The sequence below is a fragment of the Somniosus microcephalus genome, chromosome 1 (genome assembly GCF_052327205.1).
Source record: "Somniosus microcephalus isolate GS21.2 chromosome 1, FLI_Smic_1.0, whole genome shotgun sequence".
Taxonomy (NCBI): Eukaryota; Metazoa; Chordata; class Chondrichthyes; order Squaliformes; family Somniosidae; genus Somniosus; species Somniosus microcephalus.
This window is the reverse complement of record NC_140987.1, coordinates 269,263,914-269,286,929: the sequence shown is the minus strand read 5'-3', so window position 1 is coordinate 269,286,929 and position 23,016 is coordinate 269,263,914.

Sequence of the window (23,016 nt, the reverse complement as noted above, 5' to 3'; positions counted from 1 at the left end):
TATGCCACCTGCGGGGGCACATGGCCTTGTGCCATTGCCTCCATGGTGCAATTTATAGGCTTCGCGCCAGCAGTTCTGAACCCACACTGTGGTTTTGAATGGGCATTCAAGTGCTGGGGACACAGGATGATATGTGCTCCCCGGCTCCGGCACCCCGAGAGGTCAGTCCCCATCATTGCATGCTCCCATCGAATGACGTAAGGTGGGACCCCTGTGTAGCGAATGTGCGCACCCCCCTGAATGACTCCAATGTTCTCCACCCTGTATACCAGGGCGGGTTTGGCTGTCTTTCCCATCACCAGCATTCTTACCACTATACCCATAATTGTGTGATTAGACCGTCCACAGTCCACTGAGACTGGGTAGGCCTCTGAGGCTAGTCTGAGCTGGCACGGACTCAATGCATTCTCAAAAGGGTGGAGGGCTGCGAGGTGCTTGTTGCTGATCCAGGAGGGGACTAAACCTTGTTTTAAATCCTCCAGGTTACTGCGGCCCTCGCCCAGTAACCACGCCCCGTATAGCACACAAGCTTCGTTCTGCGCAGCCTGATTGGACGCGTTCCGATCCTCCCTGATGAGAGCATTTACCATTCTGGTGTGTTTCTCCAGCTCAGGCATTATCTCTTTTAAGTGTAGTGTCATGGCCTGGTCCTCATGTAACTCAGAACCCACTACATTATTCTCGTCAGTCAGTATCTTTCTCAATTGTGTTTTCAAACCATTGATCTGGGTTTGCAGCTCCACATCATCCAGTGTGTTGATGACGGAAGTTCCTGTATTAAAAGCTGTGAAAATATCATTTACTGCACCCCTTCTTTGTCTCCCTATCCTGTCCAAGACCTCATGTGCTTTGGTGTACAATTCGGCTCTGTCGACATCGGCAAAATCGAATTCGTAAAACTGTTTAAACATGTTTGATAACAGGACCTGGTATAATTGCTCCATTTCCCTGGGGCACCACTCTGGCAATCGTACCTCGGTGAGGTTTAAAATCACCGAAGCCACCGCATAGTGGATCCCTTGGTACAGTACCTGACCTGTGGGTACCAATACCAACCCGTTCCCGGGTCCCTTTGTTGTGGTGGGGCACCCTTACTTGAGGGCTTTAGCTACCGGAATTGTGGGCAGGGGCTTGCGGGGTCGGGTGATGAGCTCAGTGGCATTTACTGGGATCTGAGAGTATGGGACTCCGCACGCCCATGTGCTGACGTCCCACCTCATTCCTTGTCCAGCATCCTGCCACTGCCTTTGGAAAAAGATGAAGATGCCTGTGGGGCAAGCGCGTTCTGAACCCCACATACAGATGTAGATCCCCTCATCTGGTTCCCACCATTTGTCCCAACAGACACTCAATCCCCCATGAGTTCCCGTAATAGTCCGATGGGTGTTGTTACCCAGTCTCTCCCACTCCACAGTGGAGTTCTTCATGGTGTTGCTCAACTTGCGCAGCCACCACCAATGATTCAAAGGTGCCCGTCTGTTGCAAACAAGACAAATCTTCCTCCCAGTGGTGTTGCTGATCCTGGGTGTGATGACCCTCACCCTAGGGCACATCAGAGACGTTTCTTTGTATGCAAACCCCGTCTGGCTGGAGTATTCAGTAGAGTTCGACCCCAGCCAGCCTGACCATCTCCCTTCATGGAAGTAGACAGCAGTCTCTTGAGCGTCCCGTGGGCCAGGTCCATCGGTCGCGATGGGGCCTCTGTTGCCAGGGCACCCAAAAATTGTGGAGTCCTTGGTGCGGCCCCAATAGGCCCAGCTCCATCCAATCGTCATGAACGCGACGAGGATCCCTCTCATCCTTTCTGGCTCCTGTAACAGATTAAACAATATAGCCAGGCTCCCGAGAGCTTCTGGCGAAGGTGACGGCATGATCGGGTCTTTCGACCTCGATCCAAAACTACACACATACTGGGCAGATTTCAAAACTACTTAAACTCTAATCACCTTAATATTTACACACTTTAAACTTAAACTGAAACTTAACTTATGTACAGCGCCGCCCATCCCCGGGCGGCTTTCCTAATCCCTGATTGGACTGCAGCTCGCCGCTCCCTGTGGCGGGGCTGCAGTGACCTGTGGCTTGGGTTCCCCGCAGCCTTTTGCTGTTAATCGGGGACTGCGTTTTGTCAAGGATTTCTCAAGTCGGTGTTTACTGGGAGCGGGGGACTCGGGCCAAGGTTTTACTGACTGAGGCGTTCGAGTCGACCTGCGAAAAGGTACTTTGGGCGTGGCTCCCTTAGCGAGTGGACCTTCGGGTGGGACCTTAGCTCTCACAGCCCGTGGCTCTTCCACGACTGTGGGCTTCGGCTCCCTCCCCTCAGGCTCCGCCCCTTTGGGATTCGGGCAGGCTCCCTTGGCGAGTGGACCTCCGGGTGGGACATTAGCCCTCACAGCCCGTAGCTGTTCCACGACTGTGGGCTTCGGCTCACTCCCCTCAGGCTCCGCCCCTTTGGGTCTGTGGCAGATGACTCCTCCTCACCTGTTCCTACAGGTGGAGGATCTCCGCCCCCAATTTCTACCTCCCCTCGCTCGAGTCGAGGGCGGGACCTCCGTCCTCCGACTCCACCTCCTCCAGAATCGTGTCGAGGGCGGGACCTTGTTGTTCGGGCCCCTCCTCGTCCGAGTCCCAGGCCATAGGGGAAGCCTCCCCCCAGGTGGCCGGGAAAGCTTCTCCTTCCAAGCAGGCTACAACGCCAGCTTGTGTGGTCTGTGACTCATCGCATGCCTCAGGCTGAGGATCTTTACCCTCAGACCTGGCTTCGGTTGCTGATGCTCTTGCACCCGGTTTAAACAGTTTGCACTGATTGATGTGAAACCATTTAGTGCGCCGGGGCAACTTCACTGCGTAAACCATGGGGCTGGCCTTGTCTACAATGCTGTAGGGCTCCATGTACAGTGGTTCTAAACTCCCTACTCGGGCATAGTTTCTCAACATGACCTGATCTCCAACTTCCCACTCGATTGCCTTTCGGGGTTCAAGCAGCAATCGGATGCCCTGATGCTGCCGCCCCATGTTCCCAGCCGCTTGCCCATAGATCTGTTTCAGGCGTTCAAAGAGGGTCCGGGCAAATTTGTCCCGATTCACCTCTCGGAGCTGCCCCTCAGTGAGCACCGGGGCTAGTACATGGGTGGGGGTTCACAAGACTCTTCCAGTCATTAATTCGTGCGGGGAGTACCCTGTACTTTTAGACTGGCTAGCCCGGATCCCCATGAGGACTAGAGGCAAGGCCTCCACCCAATTCTGGGGCGAGTCCCTCGTCTCCTTCCTCAGCTTTTCCTTTAAGGTGCGGTTCATGCACTCCACAATCCCAGATGACTGCGGGTTGTGGGCCACGTGCCACTTCCCTTCAATGCCTAAGAGCATGAGGGTGTCCTGCATCACTTGCCCAGTGAAATGAGCCCCTTGGTCAGACTCCACAAATCGTGGTAGTCCCCACCGCGAGAACACCTCCCGGACCAAGATCCTGGCAGTACTAAGTGCCGTGGCTGTTCGGCATGGGAAGGCTTCCACCTACTTGGTGAACACATCCACCAGGACAAGGCAGTACTTATAGCCTCCCTGGGCGGTGGGCAGGGGCCCGATGTAGTCGACCTGTATCGACTGCCATGTTCCTTCTACTCTCCTGATGTGCCTCATGGGCACCTTCCTTTTCTGGGGGTCTGGGTTGTTTGCAGCGCACACTAGGCAATTGGCGCAGGACTCGCGGACATTGTCCCGAAGTCCCGGCCACCACCCCGCCTGTTCCACCCATTGCCAGGTAACCTCAGGCCCGGGGTGTCCTGCTCCTGGACCCTCGTGGGCCAGTTGAAGGAATTCCCTCCGGTGCTGCTGTGGCACAACCCAATGTTCCTCTCGGAACAGTATGCCTTCCTTGATGGAGAGGGCTGCTGTACCATATGGACCCTCTACTTCCTTGCCCTCAGTGATGGCCTTGAGGACTGATTTTAGGGTGGGATCTAGGGTTTGGACGGTCTTGAGGTCTGGGGGCAGTGTTACCCCTGTGGTACCCTGAGTCCCATCCCTGCCTCGGATTACTGCCACGGGTTTGTACCCATAGGGATCCCAGAAAGTGCCGGTGCGGGCACCTTCCCTGGCTAATGTATCCGCTTGCTGATTACCCTCGCCGCGGGGTTCCGTGGAGGAATGGGCCTTTACCTTGTGGATAAAGACTTCCCCTTTCTCTCCCACCACAGCTAAGATCTTTTCTAACAGGGGCTTTACGGTTAAGGGTCGCCCGTCCACAGAGGTATATCCGCGGCGGGACCAGGTGGCTAGGTATTCCGTACACGAGTTGCATGTGAACATGCTGTCCGAGCAAATCGTGTATGGGGTGGGGAAGATCTCGGGGTGTGTAACGACGTACACTACCACAGACAGTTCAGCCTGCTGGGCGCTCATGGTGCTGGGGAACTTAATCGCCAGGGCAATGCTTGCCGCGGGGTCATAAACTCCACACCCTGTGAGCCGTTCGCCAGCTGATACCATGCTGGAACCATCTACATAGATCTCGCGGCCCGTGAAATGTATCCCGGCCCGTAAACCTAAGTCCACCTCCCATACCCCTTCTACGGAACACCGATGGGCTGTTCCCGGGTATACCATGTTGGCCGCGAGCTTGGGCTCGCAGAGACCCTGCACCTTCAGCTCCATCTGTGAAAGGAGGAGGGTCCAGCGCACAATGCGTGCATTGCTTACTGTCCCATCCTTAATCCTTCCATCTAGAAGCATTCGGGTGTGCGTGTGATGGGTGAGGAGAGTGATGGGAGAGGTGCCTGTGAAGATCAGAGATCTTTTCACAGCCCAATGCGTGGTCAGGAGATGCCGCTCGCAATTGGAAAAACTCCTTTCCACATCAGTGAGCACCCTGGAGGAATAGACCACTGGCCTCAGCTTGCCGTGTCGCTCTTGAAGCAGTACAGCACTCAAGCTATCCCCGCTAGCCGCTACCTCCATGAAAAGCTCCTCTCCCCCATCTATGGCCCCCAGGGCTGGCGTGGTCTGTAAGTCTCTCTTGAGTTTCTCAAATGCTGCCTGGCAACCCTCATCCCAGGACCACTCCACTCCCTTGTGTAGGAGTCGGAGCAGTGGGGCTGCTGTGGCTGCATAGTCCTCAATAAAGTCTCTGCAGTACCCGGTCAGTCCCAGAAAGGACCTCACACAGGTTACAGTGGTGGGGATCGGTAGATCTTGCACCGATTCCCGCCTGGCCTTATCTTTGGCTCTCTCACCGGCACGGATGGTCAGGCCCAGGAATTTCACTTCCTGCTGGCCGATCCGTGCTTTCTTTGGGTTTACTTTGAAACCCTTTCTACCTAACAGCTCCAATAACTCGGCCAATAGTGGGCCATGCTCCTCTCTTAAGTCTGTGAACAGGTGCAGGTCGTCCACATACTGCACTAGCTGATTGGGCTGGCTGAACTCTTTAAACTCCCTGCCATGCATTGATGGAAAATGCTGGGGCTGTTGTGGAAACCCTGTGGCAAGCAGTTCCAGGTGTACTGTTGCCCTTTAAATGTAAAGTCAAACTTGTACTGATCCTCCCTCCTTAAAGGGATGGACCAAAACCCATTAGAAATATCCAGCACCGTGAACATTGTAAGAATTCGCAATAATTTACAGTTCTGAAGATTCATTTTTTTGATTAAAGGATCCCTGAGCGATGTGCTTTTAAATTTCCAGGGATAAAATGGCAGTCACCACATGGCCGAGACAAAAAGGCTTGGAATGCAGCTTTCTGTGTCTGGAAGTAAGGTTCAATGAAGACAAAGGACAATGCTTTGTTTACAAAGCAACTGAATGCTATTAGCATTTGTTTAGATACATCTGAAACTGCAGAAGAGACTTTTGCACCTTGAATGGGAAGCGTTAACATTTGAATGGGTTTCCAATCACCCAGCGCTGGACAATAGAGCAGCTGTAGCTCCCTTTTGTTTCAGCACAGGGAGCTCTGAAAATCACATTAACTCAATCTAACCACTTTGAGTTAGCCTATCACAGCTTTCGACCCTTTTGGGGGGGGAATTTTTGCACACAGCCTGCAAGGCAGGATGGGAGGGGCTCACCAGATATAAAGATAGAAGGGCTAGCAGCCAGCTCGCTCTGTGCACTCTTGACTCTCTTGACTTCCTGGGACCATAGGTGAGCTCTCTCTCTCTCTCTCTCTCTCTCTCTCTCTCTCTCTTCGCTGGACAACATGTGGGCAGAATTTCTGACTCCACACAAGGCAACCTAGCAGGAGTTAAGGGGGGATGGTGATTTAAGGGAATTGCTAAGATTGTTTAAATAACATTGTAGCCATTGTATCCCTCGTTTTTGCCGTGTGTACCCCCTTGTTATATAGTTTTACAATTTTACTGTGTTCATGTGGGATAGTTTGATATTGTGATTATAGTTTCTTTTAGTTAATAAAGCTTGATTTTTGTTCTCTCATCCAAACCACTTGTTCCGTTTTAATATCATTAATTATAAGTTCCTCCACTCAGAACTAAAGGAGGGGTAGGAATTTGAAACCGCTGTTTGTAAATTGGTTTAGAGTGCAGCAGCAAAAAGACTGCTGGCCAGGTAGATTACCTTAAACCAGTTAAAGGAAGCCCCCGGAATCCTTACAATGGCGAGCCAGGTAGGAGTGGAGGCAGTTTTTGATTTAATAAGTGGTCTGGATCTGGTGAAAGCATCAGCTCTTGTTTCTCTCGTTGTTTTCAGTATGTGGGTAGCCCTGCGGATGTTAGCAGCAGTGTGTAGGCTGACCTATCGGGGTATAGGTGGTTGGGTTAGGAAGGGTGTGAAGAGAGAGCAGGAGGAAAGGTTTAGGGAAGCAAAGGCAGCTTATAAGCTGGCCTGCACCCTAAGGTTTGAGGAAGCAGATCATGGCCCCTGTAGGGCAGAGATAGAAAGCCTTAACATGGCTTTAAATGCATCTAAGGGGATGATTTGCATGGTCAGCCTGAAGGCAGGTCAGCCGGACTTTACTGGCAGCCCAAGTAGAACCATCCCACAGGCAACACCCAGAATGGTGCTGGATAGGGAATTGGAGATCCCAAGACAGCAGCCCACAGCTCTGGGTTTTGAGGAGCTCTGGCAGCAAGGAGGGGTGGACAATGAGGTGGTAGGAGACATAGGGAGGGAGCTGACACCAGGTTTTAAACATGGGGAGGAAAATTTCCAGCCACCAGCAGCGGGTGGTGAGAGTATGCCTGCCCCCAGCACAGGAGTGGGCAGGGAAGAGCAGACAAACCCAGAGAGAGATTTGCACCGGCAGGCTGCCAGGTACATTATACAGTGCGGGCTATTTGGACATGGGGGAGAAGGTTCCCAGCCAGTTGGGGCTGTGACCCAAGCTCAGGGTCCGCCAGCCAAAATTTCCCCCATAGAGACACCCCTCAGAAGGTCTCAGCGGGTGCCCCAGCCTAAGAAAGCCTGGTCACCCACTTTACAGTGGAGTAGGGTGGTTTCCCGAGCCAGGGAGAAGCCAGAGAACAGAGGCCCCCACTCAACAGCCATAAGCTGCGAGGGACCAGAGACAGGAGGCAGTCCAGCTTCGCTGCAGCCAGCAGCAATCTGCGACAGTGCCAGAGATTAGACTGGCCGTCCGGAGACGGGCGGCATTTGTATTATAGCTATGTATGTATATAGCTTGCTTTAAGGTGTATTTTAAGTATTGTGTGATTTAACTAGTTTTAAGTTTAAGCAAAGAGTTTAAGTTCACATGTGTGCCAAATGTTTGTATTTTGGTCCGAGGTCGAGGGACCCGACCATGTCTCCACCTAAGGCAGCAGGTCAGTGAGACCTGGCTGCATGTCCCTTTTAAGTTTTTGCAGGAGATGGGAAAATGAAGCAGCCATGTTCGCCCAGCCCGAGCTGGACATCGAATGAAGATACGGAATGTTGGGGATCACCTCGCCACTGGATGAATCCAGGAGACCCCGCAGCGATCTTCGGGAAAAACCTGACAGAGTCTGGAGGAACTTGCCTACTCCTCCTACGGGGAGGAGATGGCCCCAGCTGGGTGGGGCATGGCCCACAACCCAGCACTGTCCTGACCGAAGTTCACGTGCGGGAGACCTCGCTGTTGAGGAGTCACGATGGGGAAGCGCGGGCACCTGGTCATAGGGACGCGTTCCCCGGGGGTGGGTGGTGATGGCCCGGGAATGATTGTATAGAGGAGCGGGAGACCCAAGAGTCGCATGGGTGCGGTCGGGGGAGGGAGGAACTCACCCGGGGGCCCACGGGCAAAGAGGATAAGTGTGGCTGGGAAGGATGAGTGGGTGGCCGGATCAGTGTGGGGCCAGGGAGTGCCGCCACACAGGCACCTATCATTTTCTGCAGCCAGTCGAGGGAGGACGGGAGGGGGAGGGACTGGGAGTCATGAGATCCCATACTCCCCGGTCTCGGTCTGTGTCAAGGTAATTTTAAACGTGAGGGTTACCCCGCCTCCACAAAGGGACAAGGGAACGGCTCGGGGCTGGCGGAGCAGGCTGGTCGGTATATCCATTCTGACTGTTTTAAAGTTTAAGCGAATCAAAGGGGGGTGGAAGGTATTTTACTGCCCAAGTGGGAGGAGCAATACCCACTCGAATTTCGCAACCCATCATCGGCACGTGATGATCGGGGTTCATTTAAGCATGTTGTTTAATGATTTTTGTATTTTGTGTTGCAGCCCCAAGTTGAGCAGAGGCGTGAGGTCCTCTCCGTGCTTGGGACCAGTTTGTGACAACTCCAAGTTGAGCAGAGGCGTAGGACCCTCTCCGTGCTTGCGATAATTTTGAGTACATTGTGTAATTAAGATTGCAACATTTTGTAATAACTTATGATGTAAAAAAAAAAGGTGATTGTAAATTTGGTTTACACTGTATAATTTTACAAGCGTGCAGGGGTATGAGACCCCTTAGTGAAAACTGAAGTATCTGTAAGATGCCTACCGTACCATGGTTTTTTTTCTTGAATTTAAGGGGAATAGACGCAACGGGGATCAGTGGCAGATAGCTATTAAGTAAATACAGGGGATGGTTGTTTGTGGGGGGTCAGAAATCATTGCTCATTTCTTCAAGAGGATACTACAAGCAAGCTGGAAGTATCCAAGGGCGGACTGTAAGAATTCGCAATAATTTACAGTTCTGAAGATTCATTTTTTTGATTAAAGTATCCCTGAGCGATGTGCTTTTAAATTTCCAGGGATAAAATGGCAGTCACCACATGGCCAAGACAAAAAGGCTTGGAATGCAGCTTTCTGTGTCTGGAAGTAAGGTTCAATGAAGACAAAGGACAATGCTTTGTTTACAAAGCAACTGAATGCTATTAGCATTTGTTTAGATACACCTGAAACTGCAGAAGAGACTTTTGCACCTTGAATGGGAAGCGTTAACATTTGAATGGGTTTCCAATCACCCAGCGCTGGACAATAGAGCAGCTGTAGCTCCCTTTTGTTTCAGCACAGGGAGCTCTGAAAATCACATTAACTCAATCTAACCACTTTGAGTTAGCCTATCACAGCTTTCGACCCTTTTGGGGGGGGAATTTTTGCACACAGCCTGCAAGGCAGGACGGGAGGGGCTCACCAGATATAAAGATAGAAGGGCTGAGCAGCCAGCTCGCTCTGTGCGCTCTTGACTCTCTTGACTTCCTGGGACCATAGGTGAGCTCTCTCTCTCTCTCTCTTCGCTGGACAACATGTGGGCAGAGTTTCTGACTCCACACAAGGCAACCTAGCAGGAGTTAAGGGGGGATGGTGATTTAAGGGAATTGCTAAGATTGTTTAAATAACATTGTAGCCATTGTATCCCTCGTTTTTGCCGTGTGTACCCCCTTGTTATATAGTTTTACAATTTTACTGTGTTCATGTGGGATAGTTTGATATTGTGATTATAGTTTCTTTTAGTTAATAAAGCTTGATTTTTGTTCTCTCATCCAAACCACTTGTTCCGTTTTAATATCATTAATTATAAGTTCCTCCACTCAGAACTAAAGGAGGGGTAGCAATTCAAAACCGCTGTTTGTAAATTGGTTTAGAGTGCAGCAGCAAAAAGACTGCTGGCCAGGTAGATTACCTTAAACCAGTTAAAGGAAGCCCCCGGAATCCTTACAACATGGTCGCGGAGGCTGGAATACTTCCTATCAGGTCGGCAACTGCTGCTACCGTTGGCGCCCAGGCTGGGATGTTGCTATTGAGGACTCTGTAGTCCACCATGGCTCTCCAGGAATCGTCCGGCTTCCTCACCGGCCATAACGGAGAGTTTACATGGGTGACTATCGGTCTCAACACGCCCTGCTGCACCAGTGAAGATATTTCTGTCTCCATGTCGGGCTTCGCTTCCCGGGGGAAGTTGTACTGTTTTTGGGGTCGGGCCATGGGGTCTCCGTCTACTCTGACCTCAAACCCGGTGACCCTCCCACAATCGTGCTTGTGAGTGGCAAACGTTGTCAGGTGGTCATACACGAATGCCTGCAAATCTTGTGGGATGCCCGTGACCATGAGCTCGAGGTCGTAGCCCTCTTTTGGCTTCACGGTACACAGGGTCCCTCTTTCTCCTTCCCCTGGGATGACGACTACCTTGCCCGGCTCACCCTTACCCGCTCCCCAAAGACAATGGCTTCTTAGATCCATGAGGATCCCGTGTTCGACCAAGAAATCGGACCTGAGGATCCCTTTCCCATTCTCCACCTCCCACTTCATCAGTATACACCTCCACTTGGTGCGGAGTGGTCCTAAATGAATGGAGAGGGGAATGGAATGTGCGCCAGACTGTTCCTTGCCTGTGGAGCCCAACAGAATATATGGAACCCCGGTGAACAGAGGTGAGGCGGTGGGGTTATCTGTGTGGATCACGGTGCACGATGCTCCCGTATCCAACAAATAGGTCCCTTTTACCTCCTTCACTTCCATCTCCACGAGGGGTCGCCTCCATATATCATACCGCAGCGCACACAAGTAAACGGGCTGTGCCGGCTCCAGTCATTTGGACACAACAGTCGGGGTTTCGGGCACGACAAGACCGGTGGTGACAGTTATTTTCCCCGGTGAAATCATCAGAGACCACATTGTCTCTATGATGGATTCAATCGCAGCGGGATCCATAACTGCACCAGCTCCTTGTGCTGGGGCAGGAGCTACGGCTTGGGTTTGGGCTGGTGCTGGGGTGGCGGTCTGGGCTTGGGCTTGGGCTGCGGGAAATCTCCCTTTATTATCCTTCCACGGATTTCTACAGTCCTTGCGCCAATGTCCATCCTTCCCACACCCGTAGCAATTGAGCTTGGCTTGGACAGGGCGATTCCCCTCCTGACGCCACTCCTTCTTGTTTGGGGCTGCGGGTTTTGCCTCATGCAACTTTCCCTTCTGGGGAGGTGTTTCCTGAGCTCTACAATTCTTGTACGCAACATTGAGCTGACGGAGCACCGTCTCCTCCGTGACACCGGGACCTTGGGGATCAAACCAAGACCTGGCTATGGCCCGTATCTCTGGCAAGCTGTTGGTAACCAAGCAACGGAGCCAATGAACCCGCTGTTCATCGCTCACTGCAGCCCGTTCAGGCATACCCGGACAGCTGCGTCGATACACTGGCCACAGCCTTTCTGCGAAAACCCGTGGGGGTTCTCCAGATAGCTGCACGGTCCCTTCTACACGGTCGAATGGACTACCGTCGTCCACTACCATCGCTTCTAAAACTTCCTCCCTGAGATCCGTATACCTTTTCCGTCCCCTCTTACTCTCATCTGAGAGGCACTGAAGGATTGTGCAATCCAGGGAGAAAAGCAACAGTTTCACCTGTTCCTGTTCATCACAGTCATTAATGGCTGCTGTTTCCTCTATCTCCCTGAAATGAATTGAGGGATCTTCCTTTACTGTGAGTCGTGTGAGGTGGCTCCCCATGGACCTTAATTGCGGGGCAGCGTAGGGCACCACGAGCTGGTTCTGGTGGGGTCCGACATCACCATTGGCGGCGTTGAGACCGAACCTCTGGTGCCGAGCGGGACACATTGGTGCCAGTCCCGGCTTTGCTACCAGTGGTTGTTCTTTCTCACATTCCACCTCGGCTACCTCCTCTTATATGACCCCCTGTTTTTCCGGCCAAGTCTAACTATAGCTCGGCGGTGCTAAGGGCTCGGTGGCTGGTACCACAACTACCTCAGCTGGAACCGGCTGTTTTGATTCCTTTAAAAAGTCCATGTGACTGGCTTTCGGGCTGACGAGACACACCATGCCTTTTGCCTTAACCAGGGCCGTTCTTAGGTCCTCTATGGTCTTTTGGCAGGGGCCGTGATCTGTGCTCTCAAACTCGTGCTCGAGGGCTAGCTTGTAAGCCGCCTTAACCTCCTCTACTCTCTCCTCCTGTGCTCTTAGCTGTTGTGCGAGGCGGGTGTTTTTCTCCCGTATCCTCGTTTCATTGATCTTTGCCTCAGTAACCTGGCAGTCCAGGTACTCTATCCTAGCCTGATTTTGACGAGCTACCACTTGGCATTCCTGATTTAGTGCTTGAAGCGCTGTGATGAGTTTTGCCCCATGCATGGCCTTTTCCTCTATCTATGCTGCCTGGGTTGTGATCCTGGCTGCCTGTGCTGCAACGACCCGGTCCAAGATCTGGACCTGCTCCTTGTAACACATCAGCCATACTGCCTTCTCCACTGACTTCTTATGCTCTTTGCTCTCTGTCAACCTGATGGCTGCGTCCAACGGACGCCCATCCAGTAAGAGATCGGAAATCCACTGCTTAGTGAGATTTACCTTGCCAAAGACATAATCCGCCATCCTCTCATCCATTGCATTTCGACCATTCAAACTTGGGTCTATTACATTGCAATCCTGCTGCCAGAGTCCTGCCGCGGTCACCACATTCTGCAAGGGGTTTTAGATCGCAGAGGTTTCTCTCTCTTGAGGCCTCTCTCGCTTGCACAGTAAAACCTTGAATGCTACGACCCACTCGCCCCTTAGATTCTATACTCTGGACTTTGGGGCAGGAACTACAATGTAGAGAAAACACTTGTAGACCAAGTTTGATGAAACAAAATGAAATTTTATTGCATAAGGAAAAATAAATCAAATGCAAGCAGATAAGAGAGTACATGGGAAGGAAAAACACAAACAAATCATAACGACACAATACTATCTCAGGCAAATACAGGCATCTTATACTCTACAAAGATCATCATGAAATAAGGAAACACACGGAACATTGAGGGATAACAACTCATGTTAATTATACCCTTAAATATCCACCCCCTTAAACCTATCTAGGTCTGATTGTGAAGGTCCAGAAACATGCTCACCAATCCAACTAGGAAGTACCAGGTTTTGAAAACAAGTCTGGGTTTTGATTCCTTCAGGCGTCCCGTCTCCTCGTGGATCGTGGAACCCCAGCGAGCTGCGCCACACCTCTCTCCTGAGGTGGGGGTCGGGTGCGGCTGGACACCGGCTGGTTCTGGATGTCGGCAGGGTCGAGGATCGTCGGCTCGACCCTGGTCAGAGGAGCCTTGGGCTGGCCTTCATATAGGTTTCTTCAGTTTATTTTTGTCTCTTCTCCCGAGCCGGGAGAGGGCCTCTCGTTTTCGTCAACAGCCCGGGGTTGTTCGATGGTCTCCCAATGTTTGACCCCGGGGTGGGACGTCGGCTCGAATGGTCTTCTTGATGGCGGCTTAGTCTTGTTCTTCTTCCTCCGATGGTGGAGAGGAATTCGCTGATCTTCTCCCAAACCAGCTCCTCTATACCCAGCTCAAAAGCTGGACCGGCTGCCAACGCTCCAGGGCTGAACTCGAAAAGTTGAGGCTCACCCCACCGCTCCGAAGAAGCTCCGACTCCACTCCAACTCAACTCGACAACCGCCGAATTCAACTGCTCAACAACTTCAACTCCTCTTCCAATTATACTTTTCCTTCAGAAGCTTCCACTTCCCGCCCAAAATCAGGTTAGTCTTTGTTTAACTTTTGGCGGGCTGGGAGCACAGCGGGGTAATTATTATGTTTTAAAATATTTTAGATGGCCGGTAAAGGCCCATCTCTGGTCTGGAATGACCTTCATTGTTTTTAATGTCCTGCTGACCTCGTTATCTAGTCCTTGGTGCTGTTCTCATGAATATGAAATTGTCCCCTTTTGTCTGGGTCAACATTTAGATGGCCTCTGTCTCCAGGCCGAACTTGACTGGATCTGCATCTAATCCATATGTATATGTGGGGGTCTGGTTTCGTTCTCTCAGAAACGGCTTCCAGAACTTACTGTGGGTTGAATCCACAAAGCTGTCTGAGGATTCACAGGAACCATTTTAAAATGTCCCAATAAGCCGGTCAGGTGGTATGGTGGCCATTTTGTATGCCCCTTTTTCTGGGCTTCTTTTAAAACAATCTTTAAAAATCATGGCCTCTTCTGCCATTTGACCCTTTATAATGTAAAGTTCAATTTTGCGAATCTTACACAGCCTCTCAATCTGGCTTTGTTGTGGTCGGGAAGCTGATTACGAAAATGGTAATCGGGTCCTGCAATAAATTAATTAGGCAGGATTTGAGGGAAAGCCATACTTCTGGGTTTCCCAACCGCAAAACTGCCCCCCCTTCCCCCCTCCACACCTGCTCCCTCCCCACCTCCCCATTAATATCAGGGCCATAGATTCAGACAGCACAGTTGGGCCCATCTTGCCTGTGCCAGCTCTTTGAAAGACCCTATCCAATTTGTACCACTGCCCTGCTCTTTTCCTATAGCCATGCACATTCTTCCTTTTCAAGTATTTATCCAATTCCCTTTTGAAAGTTACTATTGAATCTGCTTCTTTCAGACAGCGCATTCCAGATCACAACAACTCACAGTATAAAAAAATCTTCTCATCTTGCCTCTGGTTCTTGTGCCAATTACCTTAAATATGTGTCCTGTGTTTTCTGACCATCCTGCCAGTGGAAACAGTTTTTCCTTATTTATAATTTTGAAAACACTTAATTAAAGCTCCCTTCAGCTGTCTAGGCCCTAAGCTCTGCAATTCCCTCCCTAAACCTCTGTGCCTCTCTACCTCTCTTTCCTCCTTTAAGACACTCCTTAAAACCTACCTCTTTTCTGCCCAAATATCTCATGTGGCTCGGTGTCAAATTTTCTTTGATAACGCTCCTGTGAAGCACTTTGGGATGTTTTACTACATTAAAGGTGCTATATAAATATAAGTTGTTGTTGTTTAACCTTCTCTGTTCCAAGGAGAACAATCCCAGCTTCAGCAGTCTATCCACATAACTGAAGTCCCTCATCCTTGGTACCATTCTAGAAAATATCCTTTTCAAAGCAATGGCTACAAGTTAAATTGTGCAAATGAATTAGCTCATCCACCTGGAAGTGGCATTTAACCCTTCCTGAAGGAATACAGCATTGTTTACACTGGAACTAAAAACAATGGGAATGTCAGTCACAAAATCACAATTTAGTGACGTTGAGAGCAATCTTCTGGAAGAGTTTTGCTAATGATGTGACGCAATGCAAAATCTCCTGCAACCAAGTGAGCAGGAAGCCTCCTGAATAGATATAGGGTTGTATCTATTTGCAACACCAAACTTCTGATTGGTCCCCTTGGAGGACAAGACCAGATTTCTGATTCGTCACCTTGGATGACAAGACCAGATTTCTGATTGGTCCCCTTGGGTGACAAGACCAGATTTCTGATTGGTCCCCTTGGAGGACAAGACACACCCAACAGTGAAATGGATAATTTGATCCTGCCTGCTGGAGAGTAATCAAGATCTGTACAATGTGTAATTTGATCCATTCATTGTGACAGCCAGGCTCCAGAGCTCACAATGCTAACACTACTGCTTTCAGAGAACAGGCAGGGCTCACCCTCCCGGGTAAGGAGCACTCACAGCGCTCACAGTGCTGAGCTCAGAAAGGAAGAGGTGAGGCCATGGAGGGATTTCAACATATAGCCCATTAGAAGAAATGCAACTTCTTATGCAATCATAAAGGATGAATTACACCAGGTGCCCATATAACTGCTAAGGAGAAAACCTACTGCAACAGGAAATGCGTCGTTGGAGGATGTAAATGGATTTCCCATGGTTACGGTCGTAACAATAACCTCCACATGGATCAGGCCCGAGTGGTTTTAAACAACAATTTCAATATACATTGACTATTAACAGTATTCATTTTATACAACAGTTCTGGAGTATTACATTAAATGCTGAGCAATTAATACAACCTGATTCTTCCACAAAGTCTTGTTCAAGCTGATCAGGCTTGTAACCTTTGTGGGTCACCGTTACGGCGGAAGGACTTCCGACCATCCACGAGAGCACTCTAACTTTTAGAGGAAACAGGTCCCATTCTTATACTATTCGGTTACCTTGCACTGCACCTACGCACAACAGAACGCGTTGGTGCATATTTGCGCAGGCTACGTATTGAGGTGTTTACCCCATTTCTCATCTTTTCGGCCTCCACCTCTGTTCTACAAGCTTTGTTTATGGCACTGTAAATGCGTAGGCCAAGTGGCCTTGCAGGCCTTCATAATTCTGACTGCCTTAGCAATATGTCAATGCTATCTTTTACTGTGGTATGTGGATTCTTAGCAACTGGCTCCTTAACTCGGTGCCCGATTCTCATGGCTCAGCTAGCTTTCATCACACAGAAACAAAAAGCTTCCCCTTTTCTCCACATTCGCTTCCTGGCTAAAATGCTAAAGCAAAGCATGCTGGGATACTTTGTCCATTTAAACCACTTTAAAATCTAACAGAGGGCAACCATTCTTCTTAAAATAATTCATGGAGGGGTAGGTGGCAGAGGAAAGAAGGAAGAAACAAGAAGGAATGAGGATTCTGTACGTCTGAGAGTGCAGAAGTAAATGCTGCTCTAAAGCTGTCACCAGTAATACAGTGAAAGATATATATTGTTGCATGAATTGAAATACATATCCAAGTAAACTCTTCTGCATATAAACAGCATCTCAAGTGAATAAGACCATTGAAAAACTAATGGAATATTGGGTTTTATGGCAAGAGGTATAGGATATAAAAGTTAAGACATAACCGTGAACCTATAAAAAAAATGAGTAAAACCACAGTTAGAGTTCTGTGCAGTATTTGCGCTCCACACAATATGAAGAACATTGAGGAAGTAGAAAGGATATAGCAAAGAATACACATTCGCTGAGATGCTACCTAGTATGAAGAAATATAAATGCAAAGGGCTAGAAATTCATGTCGGGCGGTATCGGATCGGCCACCCCGTTATACACAGTGCCTGATATTCAGTTCAATTTTTTTTTATTCATTGATGGAATGTGGGCGTCGCTGGCTAGGCCTGCATTTAGTGCCCATCCCTAATTGCCCTTGAGAAGATGGTGGTGAGTCACCTTCTTGAACCGCTGCAGTAAATATGGTGTAGGTACACCCACAATGCTGTTAGGAAGGGAGTTCCAGGATTTTGGCCCAGCGACAGTGAAGGAACGGCGATATAGGTCCAAGTCAGGATGGTGTGTGGCTTGGAGGGGAACTTGTAGGTGGTGATGTTCCCATGCGTCTGCTGCCCTTGTCCTACTAAGTGGTAGAGGTCGCGGGTTTGGAAGGTGCTGTTGAAGGAGCTTTGGCGAGTTGCTGCAATGCATCTTGTAGATGGTACACACTGCAGCCACAGTGCGCCGGTGGTGGAGGGAGTGAAAGTTGAAGGTGGTGGATGGAGTGCCAATCAAGCGGGCTGCTTTATCCTGAATGGTGTCGAGCTTCTTGAGTGTTGTTGGAGCTGCACTCATCCAGGCAAGTGGAGAGTATTCCATCACACTCCTGACTTGTGCCTTGTAGATGGTGGAAAGGCTTTGGGGAGTCAGGAGGTGAGACACTCGTCGCAGAATTCCCAGCCTCTGGCCTGCTCTTGTAGACACAGTATTTATATGGCTGGTCCAGTTCAGTTTCTGATCAATGGTAACCCCCAGGATGTTGATAGTGGGGGATTCAGCGATGGTAATGCCATTGAATGTCAAGGGGAGATGGTTAGAGTCTCGCTTGTTGGAGATGGTCATTGCCTGGCACTTGTGTGGTGCGAATGTTACTTGCCACTTGTCAGCCCAAGTCTGAATGTTGTCCAGGTCTTGCTGCATATGGACACGGACTGCGTCAGTATCTGACGAGTCTCGAATGTTGCTGAACAGTGTGCAACCATCAGTGAACATCCCCACTTCTGACCTTATGATGGAGGGAAGGTCATTGATGAAACAGCTGAAGATGTTTGGGCCTAGGACACTGCCCTGAGGAACTCCTGCAGTGATGTCATGTGATTGAGATGAATGACCTCCAACAACCACAGCCAACTTCCTTTGTTGCAATGGAAGTCTAGAGCGAGGGGGACATAGATAGAAGATTAAGTGCAATAGGTTTAGGACAGCTCTCTCTCTCAGTACTGCACTGAAATGTCAGTCTGGCTTCTATGCTCAAGTCTCTGGAGTAGGACTATGAACCCATGATCTCCTAACCCAAGGCAGAGACTCCGGAGGCATACTGATCTGGTTTAAAACAGAACTTAAGAATTACATCAAATTTATAAAAAAGGGCGAAAACCATATGTGGCTCAAACTTGAGAGGGAGATTATCTCAAACACCCAAGATGTTTACATTTGCGCACTTTATATCCCTCCAATCAATTCCCCGTACTTTAAAGAGGACACCTTCTCCAACATGGAGGGGGAAATTATCCAATACCAGGCCCAGGGGAACGTGTTGATCTGTGGGGACCTCAATTCAAGAACGGGAGAAGAACCAGACTTCACCAATAATCAGGGAAACAATTACGTTTTCGGGAATAACCACTTTGACATCCCTTCCCTTCCATACAGGCATAACTGCGACAAGCAGTCAAATACCAACGGAAAACAGCTACTACAGCTCTGTCGAAACCTGGGTCTGTATATTGTCAATGGTAGGTTCATAGGAGACCTCCAAGGAAGATCGACCTATTGCTCACCTCTTGGCTGCAGCACAGTAGACTATATGATTACAGACTTAGACCCATCCTCTTTCAGAGCATTCACAGTCAAACCACAAACAACACTGTCAGATCACAGTCAAATTACTATGTTCCTCAAAAAGACAGAAACAAACAACATAGAAACACAACCCAGTAAACTGTACAACACCAAAAAATCGTACAGATGGGCCAAAAACGACACGGAAAAATACCAGAAAACAATTAGCAATGCATCAACTCAAGCTCTCTTAGACACCTTTCTGGATAACATATATACACTCACAATAAAGAAGGCGTAAACCGGGCAGTTAGTAAACTAAACAATATTTTTGATAATTTGGCAACAAATGCAAACTTGAAAGCTCGCAAGAACAAACCCAAAACAAAAAACTATGAAAAATGGTTTGACCGAGATTGCCATAACATGAGGAAAAAACTTAGAAAAATATCAAACCAAAAACACAGACATCCAGAAAACGAGGAACTACGCCTTACTTATTGTCAGACACGAACACAATACAGAAACACACTCAGAACCAAAAAAGAGCAATATATTAAGAATACACTCAGCTCCATGGAGGAATCCATTGATTCCAATTGTTTCTGGGAAAACTTGAAAACACTACACAAAAAACAACACGACGATTTGGCCATTCAAAATGGGGACACATGGGTAAACCACTTTGAAAAATTATACCAGAAAAACACACTAAGACCAGAGCAACACCAAATATGCAAAAAACTGGAAAAGCTAGAAATGGCCATAAAAGATAACCAAAACCCGCTGGACGCCATAATAACAGAAAAAGAACTTCTTGAAAAACTCAAGGACCTGCGACCAGGAAAAGCCTGCGGGACAGACGGCATACTAAACGAGATGATTAAACACACAGACAACAAAATGAAACTGGCTATCCTAAAACTCTTCAACTTGGTTCTGAGTGTCGGTTATTTCCCTGATATCTGGAACAAAGGACTCATAACGCCCATATACAAAAGTGGGGACAGAATCGACCCAAACAACTATCGAGGCATCTGTGTAAACAGTAACCTAGGGAAGGTATTCTGTAGCATCATAAACAAAAGACTTATAAACTTCCTTGAGGAGCACAATGTCTTGAGTAAAAGCCAAATTGGATTCCTGCCAAACTATAGAACATCCGATCATATCTTCACCCTACAGACCCTAATTGACAAACACGTTCACCATAACAAAAGCAAAATCTACGCATGCTTTGTAGATTTCCAGAAGGCTTTCGACTCCATCTGGCATGACGGTTTATTCCTGAAACTTATCGAAAGCGGGGTAGGAGGGAAAACATATGAAGTAATTAAATCAATGTATACAAACAACAAATGTGCAGTTAAAATTGGAGACAAACAAACAAAATACTTCCCACAGGGGCGGGGGGTGACGCAGGGCTCGCCAATCTCACCGACACTCTTTAATATTTACATAAATGGATTGGCAAAACTACTTGAACAATCTACAGCACCCGGCCTCACCCTATATGAATCCAAGGTTAAATTCCTCCTCTATGCAGACGACCTGGTTCTGCTGTCACCTACTAAAGAGGGGCTACAGCAAAACCTGGACCTGCTGGAGTCGTACTGCCAGACTTGGGCCCTGACAATAAATCCCCAAAAAACCAAAGTCCTTGTGTTCCAGCAAAGATCCAAACATCAGGGACCCAAAATAAATTTCACAGTAGGAACAACCAAAATTGAACAAACCACTAACTACACATACTTGGGCTTAAAAATCAGTTCTACGGGAAACTTCAAACTAGCTGTGAATGAACTGAAAGAGAAAGCAAGAAGGGCTTTCTATGCCATCAAAAAATCAATCCAAATAGAAATCCCAATTAGCATTTGGCTCAAAATTTTCAAATCAGTAATTGAACCAATTGCACTCTATGGCAGTGAGGTATGGGGACCGCTAACTCAACAAGAATTTGCAAAATGGGACAAACACCCAATTGAGATCCTACATGCAGAATTCTGTAAAAGTATCCTCCGGACTCAAAGGAAAACAGTAAACAATGCATGCAGGGCGGAACTAGGCCAATATCCATTAATAATCACTATCCAAAAAAGAGCCACCAAATTTTGGAATCACCTACAAATGAGCAATCCCCAATGCTATCACTACGACGCCCTGAAATGCCAAGAGCTGACCATAAAGAAGAATACCCTCAGTCAACTAGTCCTGGGACTCAGTGAAGTAACTACTAACAATACTAACAATAACCAGCCCCAGGACAGTGACAGGGTAACACAAAGAATTCGACCCAACACAATCGTCGCTAAGCAAAAGGAAAAATATCTGACATATTGGGCAGAAACAACAAAAACCCAAAGCAAACTCAATTGCTACTTGGCCCTAAACAGACAATACAACATAGCTGATTACCTGACCATGGTAAAGGATAACAAACTGAGAAGAACCTTGACAAGGTACAGACTTAGCGAACATAGCCTAGCGATCGAAAAAGGCAGACACAGGCAGACCAGGCTGCCAAGAGAGGACAGGATATGCTCTCACTGCAGTCAGGGAGTGGTGGAGACAGAGATGCACTTCCTCACAGCTTGTGGAAAATATCAGGGCATCAGGAAGAATTTCTACCAAAAATTCTCACAAATATGCCCTGATTTCAGAAATCTGAATGACAACCAAAAACTCCCATTCCTACTGGGAGAGGAGAGAAGCTGTATAACACTGGCAGCACACTATGTTACAGCTTGCCATGAACAGAGGGACAACCAGTAAACTAAGAAAAGAATATATATAAACAATGCGAATGTATATTTATACACTCAGGGATATACCTGTTTATACACTGTATGAATAGAACTGCGTTTATGTGCTAAACCATAAATGTATTTTGATGCTTTGGCAACATAAGATGTAACTTATCATGCCAATAAAGCGATTTGAATTGTGAATTGAATTGTGAGAGTGCTGGCACCTGAGCCAAGGCTGACACCTTACAATTCAATAAATATTGAAGATCAGTCTAACCCAGTCACTACCTCTGATACTGGGTTGAAACTAATTGAGAAACAAATGTTCACCAGTTTGACACTTTCCAATTAAATAGCTACGCAGTGGGTGTCTTACAGATTGGATATTGTTTTGGACCAACAAATTGGCCCAGAACTTCGGGTCTCCAAGGGTGAGTACGCACGGGGTACTCACCCGTAGTCCCAATGGAAGTGCCGGTTGCCTGCTTGCACTGCGCATGCGCGGGAAACCGGCACTTCCGTTCCCCTGAAAGAAGGGGTTCAGAGTTTGAACACGTGAGCAGGAGAGGCAGCGCGTGTGCATTGAACTTACATTTTTTCTGCAGGTTTTCCCGGGAGGGTAAGTCTCCAGAAGTTAGACATATAAAAAGCAGGCGTAAGGCCTGTTTTTTACAAGGTAAGTGGTGAATTAATTAAAATTAAAACATTTTTACCACAGGTTTATTATTTTTAAATACTTTAAAGCAAGGTAAGTTTATTTTTAGCCCTGTTAGAAAATATAATTATTTTTTTCAAAAATTTAAATTATTGTTTAAAATAGTTATTTCATGTAATTTATAGTTTATTTTAAAAATGTGATTTAAAAAAAAATTATTTGATGATTTAGTGATGTTTTGGGGCCCATAGTATTTATAAGTACTTATGAATGGGCATTCCCTGCTCCGATTGGCTCTCCATGGCCCACGTGATCCCAGGGGACGCATCAAACTAGCTGCACCCCTGGGATACACAAGCACTGCGCACCGGCAGTTGGAGCAGGCCCAGGATCGGAATTCCACGGAGGCCCACAGCTCAACGGCCGGCGCGCAAGTTAAGTGCAGGTTGGGGGCTTACACCCGCGGGAAGCCTCCGACCCGAATTTCTGGGCCATTATCTTTGGTGCATTAGCCCTGCGCCGGTCTCCTCTGTACCATGGAAATGATCATTCATTGGAAATATTTGCCCCCCCATAACAGGAAGTTACTGGATAAAAAAGGAATTAAAAAAAGACAAAGCAAACATCAGTTAAAAAACATTGAAGAAGTAAACAATTAATTATAGCCACAACAAGAAGCCAATAAGTGTAAGATTGAATTTGT